This window comes from Castor canadensis, chromosome 12, assembly GCF_047511655.1.
Source record: "Castor canadensis chromosome 12, mCasCan1.hap1v2, whole genome shotgun sequence".
NCBI lineage: Eukaryota > Metazoa > Chordata > Mammalia > Rodentia > Castoridae > Castor > Castor canadensis.
The window spans coordinates 99672933-99688887 of NC_133397.1; positions in this window are offsets into that span (position 1 = coordinate 99672933).

Sequence of the window (15955 nt, forward strand, 5' to 3'; positions counted from 1 at the left end):
TTACAAAAACCAGAACAATTCTCACAGCAAAATAATGTGCGATTTGTTCCTGGGTCTAACACCAATGGTTTTACGTCGACAGGTACATGTGTTTCTTCAACTCTGCTAAATAGTCTTCTTAGGATCCAAAAGAGCCTAAGTGCATCCTGAAAAACAAACTTTTCAGGAAGGATTAATTTCAAAAAATAACTGAATTCTCACAGGGAAACCACCGTCTAGATGCTGCAGTTTCTATCACAGATGGTTTTCCTTGGAATGTTAGATGTGTTTTTTCTACTCAGGTGAATAGGCCAATTCGGCACAAATGAGCCTTCTCCACCTAGTAAACTCAGGTTTGCAGGAAGTATTCCTTTCAAAACTAACACAGTTGTCACTGTGAAACCATGTGCTAGCAGTGGCACATCTAACATAGATCATTTTCTTTAGAGTGGCACATATGTTTTTCAAATCAGCTGAATAGACCTGTGCTAACAAACAGAGCCTATCTCCACCTTGAAAAACCTAACTTCCACGTAGAATGTCATTGAAAAACTAAGGCAATTCTCAGAGCAAAGAAAGTCCTCAATGTGCTTGCTTATAACACAAATGGTTTTCCTTTGAAAGTTCCATGTGTTTCTTCAACTCTGCTGAATACGCCTATTTGAAACAAAGAGAGCCTACCTTCAAATTGAAACACGTCAGTTACAGACAATATTCATTTCAGAAACTGACTTAATTCTCACAAGGAAACAATGTGCTTGATGCTTCTGCTTTTAAATACAGATGGTTTTCTTTTGAATGACATATGTGTTTATTCAGCATGTCTAAAGGGACCTATTGGGAACAGAACGAGCCTTCCTCCACCTTGAATACTCTGATATGCAGGAATTTTTTCTTTAAAAAGCTACCCAATTCTTACTGGAAAACCATGTGCTAGATGTTCCTGCTTCTATCATTGATAGTTTTCGTTGAAGGGATACCTCTCTTTCTGTAATTCTGCTAAATAGACCTATTTGGAACATCGAGAGCCTATATCCACCTTGAAAAACCTACATTGTAGGATGTATTCCATTGAAAAAAGAACTCAATCTCCCAGAAAAATAATGTGTTAGATGCTCCTGCTTATATCACAGCTGGTTTTCTTCAAGAGACACATGGTTTTCTTCAATTGAGGTCAGTTGGCCTATGTCCACGTGGAAAATCCTAAGTTGCAGGTAGCATCCCTTTCAAAAACTAAGCCATTCTCACAGGGGACCAATGGGGTAGATGCTCCTGCTTCTATGACAAAATGGTTCTGTTCGAAAGATACATTTCTTTCTACAACTCAGTAGTGTAAGCTTTAAGGAACACAGACAGCGTATCTCCACCTTGAAACACATAAAATGCTGGAAGTATTCCTTCCAAAACGAGCTCAATTCTCACAGGAAACCAATGTGCTAGAAGCTCCTGCTTCTCAGACGTATTGTTTTCTACCCAGAAATACAGGTATTTCTTCAACTCCACAGAAGAGGTCTACTTGGAACAGAAAGTGAATATCCCCAGCTTCAAAAAACGTAAGTTGCAGGAAGTTGTGTTTCTCATAAAGCAAAGTGATTTCTCCTAGGAAACAAGGTATCTTATGCTCCTGATTCTACCAGAGATGATTTTCTTTCGGGAGATACATGTGTTTTTCAAGTCACATGAATAGGCCGATTTGGACAAAAGGGCACCCAAGTCCACCTTGTAAACCCTAAGATGCAGATGTAGTCCATACAGACCCGACTTCAATTCTCACAGGGATATAATGTGCTGGATTCTCCTGCTTCTGACAAAAATGGTTTTCTTTCAAGACATAGCTGTGTTTCTTTAATTCAGCTGAGGGAGCCTATTGGGAACAGGCAGAGCTTATCTCCACCATGAAAAACCTCAGTTGCAGGCAGAATTCCTTTAAAAAATTAACTCAATTTACGCAGGGAACCAATGTGGTACGTGCTCCTGCTTCTAAAACAAATAGTATGCATTCAAAAGACATATACGTTTCCCCAACTCAACAGAATAGTCCTATTTGGAACAAAGAGAGCATATCTCCACCTTGAAAATCAAACATTGACGAAAGGCTGACTCAGTTCTCACAGAAAAACAATGTGCCACATGCTTTTCCTTCTAAGACAGATGGCTTACTTTCAAGACATACATGTATTTCCTCCGCAAGGCTTGAATAGGCCTAATTGGAACAAAGAAAGCCTTTCTCCACCTTGAAAAGCTTCACTTGCAGGAAGAATTTCCAAAACTCAGTGAATTCTCACTTGGACAGAAGGTGCTCAATGCTCCCCTTTCTTACTCAGATGGTTTTATTTCGAGAGATACATGTGTATCTTGAACTCAACTGAATAGGCCTTTTGCAAGGAAGAGAGCCTTTCTCCACCTGAAAAAACCTATGTGACAGGCCATATCCCATTTCAAAACTAACTCAGTTCTCACAGTGAAAGAAGGTGCTAGATGTTCCTACTTCTCACGCAGTGGTTTTCTTTCAAGAGATATATGAATTCCTTCAACTTAGGGGAATAGTCCTATTTCGAACAAAATGAGCCTTCCTCCACCATGCAAATTGTGATTTGCAGGAGGTATTCCTTTCAAACACAACCTCAATTCTCTCACGTAAGCATTGTGCTAGATGCTAGAGCTTCTCACATAGTTGTTTGTCCTTGCAGTGCAACATGAGTTTCCTCATCTTAGCTGAATTGGACTATTTGGAAGAAAAATAGCCTATCACCTCCTTGAAAAACCTTAGTTGCAGGGAGAATTCATTCCAAAACCAAACTCAGTTCTCATCGGGAAACAATGTGCTAGATTCTTGTGTTTCAAACACAAATGGTTTTCTCTCAAAAGATACATGTGGTTGGTTCTTCTACACAGCTGAAGTCCTGTTTGGAAGACAGAGAGGCTATCTCCTCAATGAAACACCTAATTTGCCTGAGAATCCTTCCCAAAACAAACTCAATTCCCACAGGAGAACAATGTGCTAGGCTATCCCGCTCCCCAGTCAGATGATTTTCATTACAGATGTACATGGATATCTTTAAGCCAGTGGAATAGGCGTAATTGGGGCACACAGAGCCTATTTCCCCCATCAAGAACCTATTTCCAGGAAGTATTAATTTCAAAAACTAACTCAGTTCTCTGCACGAAGTAATTTGCTAGATATTCCTGCATGTTTTGTAGAGGTTTTGTTTTTGAGAGATACATGGTTTTCTTCCATACCGCTCAGTAGGTGTGTTTAGAACAAAAAGCAGGTATAGCCAGCTTGAAAAATCTAAGTTGCAGGAAGTATTCCTTTCAATAACTAACACAATTCTCATAGGGAAACAAAGTGATAGGTGCTCCTGTTTCTAACACACATGGTTTATTTCGAGAGATGTATGTGTTTCTGCAACTCTGAGGAATAGGCCTATTTGGAACACAGTGAGCCTATCTCCATCTTGAGTAACCTGAGTTCCAGATAGTATTCCTTCCAAGAACAATAAGAGTTCTCAAAGGGAACCAAAGTGGTACATACTCGTGTTTCTAACACAAATGATTATCATTTGAAAGATGCATGAGTTTCTTCAACTCAGCTGAGTAGGCCTTTTGGAAAAAATGGAGCCTATCACCGCCCTGAGAAACCTACGTTGCTGAAAATATCTCGTCAGAAATAAAACTGTTTCTCACAACAAACAATGTGCTAGATGCTCCTGCTTGTAACACAGATTATTTTCTATCATGAGGTTCATGGGTTTCCTCAACTTAGCTGAAGAGGGCAACTTCGAAGAAAATGAGCCTTTCTCCACCTTGTAAATTCTGATATGCAGGAAGTATTCCTTACAAAAACCAGAAAAATTCTCACAGCAAAATAATGTGCGATTTGTTCCTGGGTCTAACACCAATGGTTTTACGTAGACAGGTACATGTGTTTCTTCAACTCTGCTAAATAGTCTTCTTAGGATCCAAAAGAGCCTAAGTGCATCCTGAAAAACAAACTTTTCAGGAAGGATTAATTTCAAAAAATAACTGAATTCTCACAGGGAAACCACCGTCTAGATGCTGCAGTTTCTATCACAGATGGTTTTCCTTGGAATGTTAGATGTGTTTTTTCTACTCAGGTGAATAGGCCAATTCGGCACAAATGAGCCTTCTCCACCTAGTAAACTCAGGTTTGCAGGAAGTATTCCTTTCAAAACTAACACAGTTGTCACTGTGAAACCATGTGCTAGCAGTGGCACATCTAACATAGATCATTTTCTTTAGAGTGGCACATATGTTTTTCAAATCAGCTGAATAGACCTGTGCTAACAAACAGAGCCTATCTCCACCTTGAAAAACCTAACTTCCACGTAGAATGTCATTGAAAAACTAAGGCAATTCTCAGAGCAAAGAAAGTCCTCAATGTGCTTGCTTATAACACAAATGGTTTTCTTTTGAAAGTTCCATGTGTTTCTTCAACTCTGCTGAATACGCCTATTTGAAACAAAGAGAGCCTACCTTCAAATTGAAACACGTAAGTTACAGACAATATTCATTTCAGAAACTGACTTAATTCTCACAAGGAAACAATGTGCTTGATGCTTCTGCTTTTAAATACAGATGGTTTTCTTTTGAATGACATATGTGTTTATTCAGCATGTCTAAAGGGACCTATTGGGAACAGAACGAGCCTTCCTCCACCTTGAATACTCTGATATGCAGGAATTTTTTCTTTAAAAAGCTACCCAATTCTTACTGGAAAACCATGTGCTAGATGTTCCTGCTTCTATCATTGATAGTTTTCGTTGAAGGGATACCTCTCTTTCTGTAATTCTGCTAAATAGACCTATTTGGAACATCGAGAGCCTATATCCACCTTGAAAAACCTACATTGTAGGATGTATTCCATTGAAAAAAGAACTCAATCTCCCAGAAAAATAATGTGTTAGATGCTCCTGCTTATATCACAGCTGGTTTTCTTCAAGAGACACATGGTTTTCTTCAATTGAGGTCAGTTGGCCTATGTCCACGTGGAAAATCCTAAGTTGCAGGTAGCATCCCTTTCAAAAACTAAGCCATTCTCACAGGGGACCAATGGGGTAGATGCTCCTGCTTCTATGACAAAATGGTTCTGTTCGAAAGATACATTTCTTTCTACAACTCAGTAGTGTAAGCTTTAAGGAACACAGACAGCGTATCTCCACCTTGAAACACATAAAATGCTGGAAGTATTCCTTCCAAAACGAGCTCAATTCTCACAGGAAACCAATGTGCTAGAAGCTCCTGCTTCTCAGACGTATTGTTTTCTACCCAGAAATACAGGTATTTCTTCAACTCCACAGAAGAGGTCTACTTGGAACAGAAAGTGAATATCCCCAGCTTCAAAAAACGTAAGTTGCAGGAAGTTGTGTTTCTCATAAAGCAAAGTGATTTCTCCTAGGAAACAAGGTATCTTATGCTCCTGATTCTACCAGAGATGATTTTCTTTCGGGAGATACATGTGTTTTTCAAGTCACATGAATAGGCCGATTTGGACAAAAGGGCACCCAAGTCCACCTTGTAAACCCTAAGATGCAGATGTAGTCCATACAGACCCGACTTCAATTCTCACAGGGATATAATGTGCTGGATTCTCCTGCTTCTGACAAAAATGGTTTTCTTTCAAGACATAGCTGTGTTTCTTTAATTCAGCTGAGGGAGCCTATTGGGAACAGGCAGAGCTTATCTCCACCATGAAAAACCTCAGTTGCAGGCAGTATTCCTTTAAAAAATTAACTCAATTTACGCAGGGAACCAATGTGGTACGTGCTCCTGCTTCTAAAACAAATAGTATACATTCAAAAGACATATACGTTTCCCCAACTCAACAGAATAGTCCTATTTGGAACAAAGAGAGCATATCTCCACCTTGAAAATCAAACATTGATGAAAGGCTGACTCAGTTCTCACAGAAAAACAATGTGCCACATGCTTTTGCTTCTAAGACAGATGGCTTACTTTCAAGACATACATGTATTTCCTCCGCAAGGCTTGAATAGGCCTAATTGGAACAAAGAAAGCCTTTCTCCACCTTGAAAAGCTTCACTTGCAGGAAGAATTTCCAAAACTCAGTGAATTCTCACTTGGACAGAAGGTGCTCAATGCTCCCCTTTCTTACTCAGATGGTTTTATTTCGAGAGATACATGTGTATCTTGAACTCAACTGAATAGGCCTTTTGCAAGGAAGAGAGCCTTTCTCCACCTGAAAAAACCTATGTGACAGGCCATATCCCATTTCAAAACTATCTCAGTTCTCACAGTGAAAGAAGGTGCTAGATGTTCCTACTTCTCACGCAGTGGTTTTCTTTCAAGAGATATATGAATTCCTTCAACTTAGGGGAATAGTCCTATTTCGAACAAAATGAGCCTTCCTCCACCATGCAAATTGTGATTTGCAGGAGGTATTCCTTTCAAACACAACCTCAATTCTCTCAGGTAAGCATTGTGCTAGATGCTAGAGCTTCTCACATAGTTGTTTGTCCTTGCAGTGCAACATGAGTTTCCTCATCTTAGCTGAATTGGACTATTTGGAAGAAAAATAGCCTATCACCTCCTTGAAAAACCTTAGTTGCAGGGAGAATTCATTCCAAAACCAAACTCAGTTCTCATCGGGAAACAATGTGCTAGATTCTTGTGTTTCAAACACAAATGGTTTTCTCTCAAAAGATACATGTGGTTGGTTCTTCTACACAGCTGAAGTCCTGTTTGGAAGACAGAGAGGCTATCTCCTCAATGAAACACCTAATTTGCCTGAGAATCCTTCCCAAAACAAACTCAATTCCCACAGGAGAACAATGTGCTAGGCTATCCCGCTCCCCAGTCAGATGATTTTCATTACAGATGTACATGGATATCTTTAAGCCAGTGGAATAGGCGTAATTGGGGCACACAGAGCCTATTTCCCCCATCAAGAACCTATTTCCAGGAAGTATTAATTTCAAAAACTAACTCAGTTCTCTGCACGAAGTAATTTGCTAGATATTCCTGCATGTTTTGTAGAGGTTTTGTTTTTGAGAGATACATGGTTTTCTTCCATACCGCTCAGTAGGTGTGTTTAGAACAAAAAGCAGGTATAGCCAGCTTGAAAAATCTAAGTTGCAGGAAGTATTCCTTTCAATAACTAACATAATTCTCATAGGGAAACAAAGTGATAGGTGCTCCTGTTTCTAACACACATGGTTTATTTCGAGAGATGTATGTGTTTCTGCAACTCTGAGGAATAGGCCTATTTGGAACACAGTGAGCCTATCTCCATCTTGAGTAACCTGAGTTCCAGATAGTATTCCTTCCAAGAACAATAAGAGTTCTCAAAGGGAACCAAAGTGGTACATACTCGTGTTTCTAACACAAATGATTATCATTTGAAAGATGCATGAGTTTCTTCAACTCAGCTGAGTAGGCCTTTTGGAAAAAATGGAGCCTATCACCGCCCTGAGAAACCTACGTTGCTGAAAATATCTCGTCAGAAATAAAACTGTTTCTCACAACAAACAATGTGCTAGATGCTCCTGCTTGTAACACAGATTATTTTCTATCATGAGGTTCATGCGTTTCCTCAACTTAGCTGAAGAGGGCAACTTCGAAGAAAATGAGCCTTTCTCCACCTTGTAAATTCTGATATGCAGGAAGTATTCCTTACAAAAACCAGAACAATTCTCACAGCAAAATAATGTGCAATTTGTTCCTGGGTCTAACACCAATTGTTTTACGTCGACAGGTACATGTGTTTCTTCAACTCTGCTAAATAGTCTTCTTAGGATCCAAAAGAGCCTAAGTGCATCCTGAAAAACAAACTTTTCAGGAAGGATTAATTTCAAAAAATAACTGAATTCTCACAGGGAAACCACCGTCTAGATGCTGCAGTTTCTATCACAGATGGTTTTCCTTGGAATGTTAGATGTGTTTTTTCTACTCAGGTGAATAGGCCAATTCGGCACAAATGAGCCTTCTCCACCTAGTAAACTCAGGTTTGCAGGAAGTATTCCTTTCAAAACTAACACAGTTGTCACTGTGAAACCATGTGCTAGCAGTGGCACATCTAACATAGATCATTTTCTTTAGAGTGGCACATATGTTTTTCAAATCAGCTGAATAGACCTGTGCTAACAAACAGAGCCTATCTCGACCTTGAAAAACCTAAGTTCCACGTAGAATGTCATTGAAAAACTAAGGCAATTCTCAGAGCAAAGAAAGTCCTCAATGTGCTTGCTTATAACACAAATGGTTTTCTTTTGAAAGTTCCATGTGTTTCTTCAACTCTGCTGAATACGCCTATTTGAAACAAAGAGAGCCTACATTCAAATTGAAACACGTAAGTTACAGACAATATTCATTTCAGAAACTGACTTAATTCTCACAAGGAAACAATGTGCTTGATGCTTCTGCTTTTAAATACAGATGGTTTTCTTTTGAATGACATATGTGTTTATTCAGCATGTCTAAAGGGACCTATTGGGAACAGAACGAGCCTTCCTCCACCTTGAATACTCTGATATGCAGGAATTTTTTCTTTAAAAAGCTACCCAATTCTTACTGGAAAACCATGTGCTACATGTTCCTGCTTCTATCATTGATAATTTTCGTTGAAGGGATACCTCTCTTTCTGTAATTCTGCTAAATAGACCTATTTGGAACATCGAGAGCCTATATCCACCTTGAAAAACCTACATTGTAGGATGTATTCCATTGAAAAAAGAACTCAATCTCCCAGAAAAATAATGTGTTAGATGCTCCTGCTTATATCACAGCTGGTTTTCTTCAAGAGACACATGGTTTTCTTCAATTGAGGTCAGTTGGCCTATGTCCACGTGGAAAATCCTAAGTTGCAGGTAGCATCCCTTTCAAAAACTAAGCCATTCTCACAGGGACCAATGGGGTAGATGCTCCTGCTTCTATGACAAAATGGTTCTGTTCGAAAGATACATTTCTTTCTAGAACTCAGTAGTGTAAGCTTTAAGGAACACAGACAGCGTATCTCCACCTTGAAACACATAAAATGCTGGAAGTATTCCTTCCAAAACGAGCTCAATTCTCACAGGAAACCAATGTGCTAGAAGCTCCTGCTTCTCAGACATATTGTTTTCTACCCAGAAATACAGGTATTTCTTCAACTCCACAGAAGAGGTCTACTTGGAACAGAAAGTGAATATCCCCAGCTTCAAAAAACGTAAGTTGCAGGAAGTTGTGTTTCTCATAAAGCAAAGTGATTTCTCCTAGGAAACAAGGTATCTTATGCTCCTGATTCTACCAGAGATGATTTTCTTTCGGGAGATACATGTGTTTTTCAAGTCACATGAATAGGCCGATTTGGACAAAAGGGCAGTCAAGTCCACCTTGTAAACCCTAAGATGCAGATGTAGTCCATACAGACCCGACTTCAATTCTCACAGGGATATAATGTGCTGGATTCTCCTGCTTCTGACAAAAATGGTTTTCTTTCAAGACATAGCTGTGTTTCTTTAATTCAGCTGAGGGAGCCTATTGGGAACAGGCAGAGCTTATCTCCACCATGAAAAACCTCAGTTGCAGGCAGTATTCCTTTAAAAAATTAACTCAATTTATGCAGGGAACCAATGTGGTACGTGCTCCTGCTTCTAAAACAAATAGTATACATTCAAAAGACATATACGTTTCCCCAACTCAACAGAATAGTCCTATTTGGAACAAAGAGAGCATATCTCCACCTTGAAAATCAAACATTGACGTGAGTATTCCTTATGAAAGGCTGACTCAGTTCTCACAGAAAAACAATTTGCCACATGCTTTTGCTTCTAAGACAGATGGCTTACTTTCAAGACATACATGTATTTCCTCCGCAAGGCTTGAATAGGCCTAATTGGAACAAAGAAAGCCTTTCTCCACCTTGAAAAGCTTCACTTGCAGGAAGAATTTCCAAAACTCAGTGAATTCTCACTTGGACAGAAGGTGCTCAATGCTCCCCTTTCTTACTCAGATGGTTTTATTTCGAGAGATACATGTGTATCTTGAACTCAACTGAATAGGCCTTTTGCAAGGAAGAGAGCCTTTCTCCACCTGAAAAAACCTATGTGACAGGCCATATCCCATTTCAAAACTAACTCAGTTCTCACAGAGAAAGAAGGTGCTAGATGTTCCTACTTCTCACGCAGTGGTTTTCTTTCAAGAGATATATGAATTCCTTCAACTTAGGGGAATAGTCCTATTTTGAACAAAATGAGCCTTCCTCCACCATGCAAATTGTGATTTGCAGGAGGTATTCCTTTCAAACACAACCTCAATTCTCTCAGGTAAGCATTGTGCTAGATGCTAGAGCTTCTCACATAGTTGTTTGTCCTTGCAGTGCAACATGAGTTTCCTCATCTTAGCTGAATTGGACTATTTGGAAGAAAAATAGCCTATCACCTCCTTGAAAAACCTTAGTTGCAGGGAGTATTCATTCCAAAACCAAACTCAGTTCTCATCGGGAAACAATGTGCTAGATTCTTGTGTTTCAAACACAAATGGTTTTCTCTCAAAAGATACATGTGGTTGGTTCTTCTACACAGCTGAAGTCCTGTTTGGAAGACAGAGAGGCTATCTCCTCAATGAAACACCTAATTTGCCTGAGAATCCTTCCCAAAACAAACTCAATTCCCACAGGAGAACAATGTGCTAGGCTATCCCGCTCCCCAGTCAGATGATTTTCATTACAGATGTACATGGATATCTTTAAGCCAGTGGAATAGGCGTAATTGGGGCCCACAGAGCCTATTTCCCCCATCAAGAACCTATTTCCAGGAAGTATTAATTTCAAAAACTAACTCAGTTCTCTGCACGAAGTAATTTGCTAGATATTCCTGCATGTTTTGTAGAGGTTTTGTTTTTGAGAGATACATGTTTTTCTTCCATACCGCTCAGTAGGTGTGTTTAGAACAAAAAGCAGGTATAGCCAGCTTGAAAAATCTAAGTTGCAGGAAGTATTCCTTTCAATAACTAACACAATTCTCATAGGGAAACAAAGTGATAGGTGCTCCTGTTTCTAACACACATGGTTTATTTCGAGAGATGTATGTGTTTCTGCAACTCTGCGGAATAGACCTATTTGGAACACAGTGAGCCTATCTCCATCTTGAGTAACCTGAGTTCCAGATAGTATTCCTTTCAAGAACAATAAGAGTTCTCAAAGGGAACCAAAGTGGTACATTCTCGTGTTTCTAACACAAATGATTATCATTTGAAAGATGCATGAGTTTCTTCAACTCAGCTGAGTAGGCCTTTCGGAAAAAATGGAGCCTATCACCGCCCTGAGAAACCTACGTTGCTGAAAATATCTCGTCAGAAATAAAACTGTTTCTCACAACAAACAATGTGCTAGATGCTCCTGCTTGTAACACAGATTATTTTCTATCATGAGGTTCATGGGTTTCCTCAACTTAGCTGAAGAGGGCAACTTCGAAGAAAATGAGCCTTTCTCCACCTTGTAAATTCTGATATGCAGGAAGTATTCCTTACAAAAACCAGAACAATTCTCACAGCAAAATAATGTGCGATTTGTTCCTGGGTCTAACACCAATGGTTTTACGTCGACAGGTACATGTGTTTCTTCAACTCTGCTAAATAGTCTTCTTAGGATCCAAAAGAGCCTAAGTGCATCCTGAAAAACAAACTTTTCAGGAAGGATTAATTTCAAAAAATAACTGAATTCTCACAGGGAAACCACCGTCTAGATGCTGCAGTTTCTATCACAGATGGTTTTCCTTGGAATGTTAGATGTGTTTTTTCTACTCAGGTGAATAGGCCAATTCGGCACAAATGAGCCTTCTCCACCTAGTAAACTCAGGTTTGCAGGAAGTATTCCTTTCAAAACTAACACAGTTGTCACTGTGAAACCATGTGCTAGCAGTGGCACATCTAACATAGATCATTTTCTTTAGAGTGGCACATATGTTTTTCAAATCAGCTGAATAGACCTGTGCTAACAAACAGAGCCTATCTCCACCTTGAAAAACCTAACTTCCACGTAGAATGTCATTGAAAAACTAAGGCAATTCTCAGAGCAAAGAAAGTCCTCAATGTGCTTGCTTATAACACAAATGGTTTTCCTTTGAAAGTTCCATGTGTTTCTTCAACTCTGCTGAATACGCCTATTTGAAACAAAGAGAGCCTACCTTCAAATTGAAACACGTCAGTTACAGACAATATTCATTTCAGAAACTGACTTAATTCTCACAAGGAAACAATGTGCTTGATGCTTCTGCTTTTAAATACAGATGGTTTTCTTTTGAATGACATATGTGTTTATTCAGCATGTCTAAAGGGACCTATTGGGAACAGAACGAGCCTTCCTCCACCTTGAATACTCTGATATGCAGGAATTTTTTCTTTAAAAAGCTACCCAATTCTTACTGGAAAACCATGTGCTAGATGTTCCTGCTTCTATCATTGATAGTTTTCGTTGAAGGGATACCTCTCTTTCTGTAATTCTGCTAAATAGACCTATTTGGAACATCGAGAGCCTATATCCACCTTGAAAAACCTACATTGTAGGATGTATTCCATTGAAAAAAGAACTCAATCTCCCAGAAAAATAATGTGTTAGATGCTCCTGCTTATATCACAGCTGGTTTTCTTCAAGAGACACATGGTTTTCTTCAATTGAGGTCAGTTGGCCTATGTCCACGTGGAAAATCCTAAGTTGCAGGTAGCATCCCTTTCAAAAACTAAGCCATTCTCACAGGGGACCAATGGGGTAGATGCTCCTGCTTCTATGACAAAATGGTTCTGTTCGAAAGATACATTTCTTTCTACAACTCAGTAGTGTAAGCTTTAAGGAACACAGACAGCGTATCTCCACCTTGAAACACATAAAATGCTGGAAGTATTCCTTCCAAAACGAGCTCAATTCTCACAGGAAACCAATGTGCTAGAAGCTCCTGCTTCTCAGACGTATTGTTTTCTACCCAGAAATACAGGTATTTCTTCAACTCCACAGAAGAGGTCTACTTGGAACAGAAAGTGAATATCCCCAGCTTCAAAAAACGTAAGTTGCAGGAAGTTGTGTTTCTCATAAAGCAAAGTGATTTCTCCTAGGAAACAAGGTATCTTATGCTCCTGATTCTACCAGAGATGATTTTCTTTCGGGAGATACATGTGTTTTTCAAGTCACATGAATAGGCCGATTTGGACAAAAGGGCACCCAAGTCCACCTTGTAAACCCTAAGATGCAGATGTAGTCCATACAGACCCGACTTCAATTCTCACAGGGATATAATGTGCTGGATTCTCCTGCTTCTGACAAAAATGGTTTTCTTTCAAGACATAGCTGTGTTTCTTTAATTCAGCTGAGGGAGCCTATTGGGAACAGGCAGAGCTTATCTCCACCATGAAAAACCTCAGTTGCAGGCAGAATTCCTTTAAAAAATTAACTCAATTTACGCAGGGAACCAATGTGGTACGTGCTCCTGCTTCTAAAACAAATAGTATGCATTCAAAAGACATATACGTTTCCCCAACTCAACAGAATAGTCCTATTTGGAACAAAGAGAGCATATCTCCACCTTGAAAATCAAACATTGACGAAAGGCTGACTCAGTTCTCACAGAAAAACAATGTGCCACATGCTTTTCCTTCTAAGACAGATGGCTTACTTTCAAGACATACATGTATTTCCTCCGCAAGGCTTGAATAGGCCTAATTGGAACAAAGAAAGCCTTTCTCCACCTTGAAAAGCTTCACTTGCAGGAAGAATTTCCAAAACTCAGTGAATTCTCACTTGGACAGAAGGTGCTCAATGCTCCCCTTTCTTACTCAGATGGTTTTATTTCGAGAGATACATGTGTATCTTGAACTCAACTGAATAGGCCTTTTGCAAGGAAGAGAGCCTTTCTCCACCTGAAAAAACCTATGTGACAGGCCATATCCCATTTCAAAACTAACTCAGTTCTCACAGTGAAAGAAGGTGCTAGATGTTCCTACTTCTCACGCAGTGGTTTTCTTTCAAGAGATATATGAATTCCTTCAACTTAGGGGAATAGTCCTATTTCGAACAAAATGAGCCTTCCTCCACCATGCAAATTGTGATTTGCAGGAGGTATTCCTTTCAAACACAACCTCAATTCTCTCACGTAAGCATTGTGCTAGATGCTAGAGCTTCTCACATAGTTGTTTGTCCTTGCAGTGCAACATGAGTTTCCTCATCTTAGCTGAATTGGACTATTTGGAAGAAAAATAGCCTATCACCTCCTTGAAAAACCTTAGTTGCAGGGAGAATTCATTCCAAAACCAAACTCAGTTCTCATCGGGAAACAATGTGCTAGATTCTTGTGTTTCAAACACAAATGGTTTTCTCTCAAAAGATACATGTGGTTGGTTCTTCTACACAGCTGAAGTCCTGTTTGGAAGACAGAGAGGCTATCTCCTCAATGAAACACCTAATTTGCCTGAGAATCCTTCCCAAAACAAACTCAATTCCCACAGGAGAACAATGTGCTAGGCTATCCCGCTCCCCAGTCAGATGATTTTCATTACAGATGTACATGGATATCTTTAAGCCAGTGGAATAGGCGTAATTGGGGCACACAGAGCCTATTTCCCCCATCAAGAACCTATTTCCAGGAAGTATTAATTTCAAAAACTAACTCAGTTCTCTGCACGAAGTAATTTGCTAGATATTCCTGCATGTTTTGTAGAGGTTTTGTTTTTGAGAGATACATGGTTTTCTTCCATACCGCTCAGTAGGTGTGTTTAGAACAAAAAGCAGGTATAGCCAGCTTGAAAAATCTAAGTTGCAGGAAGTATTCCTTTCAATAACTAACACAATTCTCATAGGGAAACAAAGTGATAGGTGCTCCTGTTTCTAACACACATGGTTTATTTCGAGAGATGTATGTGTTTCTGCAACTCTGAGGAATAGGCCTATTTGGAACACAGTGAGCCTATCTCCATCTTGAGTAACCTGAGTTCCAGATAGTATTCCTTCCAAGAACAATAAGAGTTCTCAAAGGGAACCAAAGTGGTACATACTCGTGTTTCTAACACAAATGATTATCATTTGAAAGATGCATGAGTTTCTTCAACTCAGCTGAGTAGGCCTTTTGGAAAAAATGGAGCCTATCACCGCCCTGAGAAACCTACGTTGCTGAAAATATCTCGTCAGAAATAAAACTGTTTCTCACAACAAACAATGTGCTAGATGCTCCTGCTTGTAACACAGATTATTTTCTATCATGAGGTTCATGGGTTTCCTCAACTTAGCTGAAGAGGGCAACTTCGAAGAAAATGAGCCTTTCTCCACCTTGTAAATTCTGATATGCAGGAAGTATTCCTTACAAAAACCAGAACAATTCTCACAGCAAAATAATGTGCAATTTGTTCCTGGGTCTAACACCAATTGTTTTACGTCGACAGGTACATGTGTTTCTTCAACTCTGCTAAATAGTCTTCTTAGGATCCAAAAGAGCCTAAGTGCATCCTGAAAAACAAACTTTTCAGGAAGGATTAATTTCAAAAAATAACTGAATTCTCACAGGGAAACCACCGTCTAGATGCTGCAGTTTCTATCACAGATGGTTTTCCTTGGAATGTTAGATGTGTTTTTTCTACTCAGGTGAATAGGCCAATTCGGCACAAATGAGCCTTCTCCACCTAGTAAACTCAGGTTTGCAGGAAGTATTCCTTTCAAAACTAACACAGTTGTCACTGTGAAACCATGTGCTAGCAGTGGCACATCTAACATAGATCATTTTCTTTAGAGTGGCACATATGTTTTTCAAATCAGCTGAATAGACCTGTGCTAACAAACAGAGCCTATCTCCACCTTGAAAAACCTAAGTTCCACGTAGAATGTCATTGAAAAACTAAGGCAATTCTCAGAGCAAAGAAAGTCCTCAATGTGCTTGCTTATAACACAAATGGTTTTCTTTTGAAAGTTCCATGTGTTTCTTCAACTCTGCTGAATACGCCTATTTGAAACAAAGAGAGCCTACCTTCAAATTGAAACACG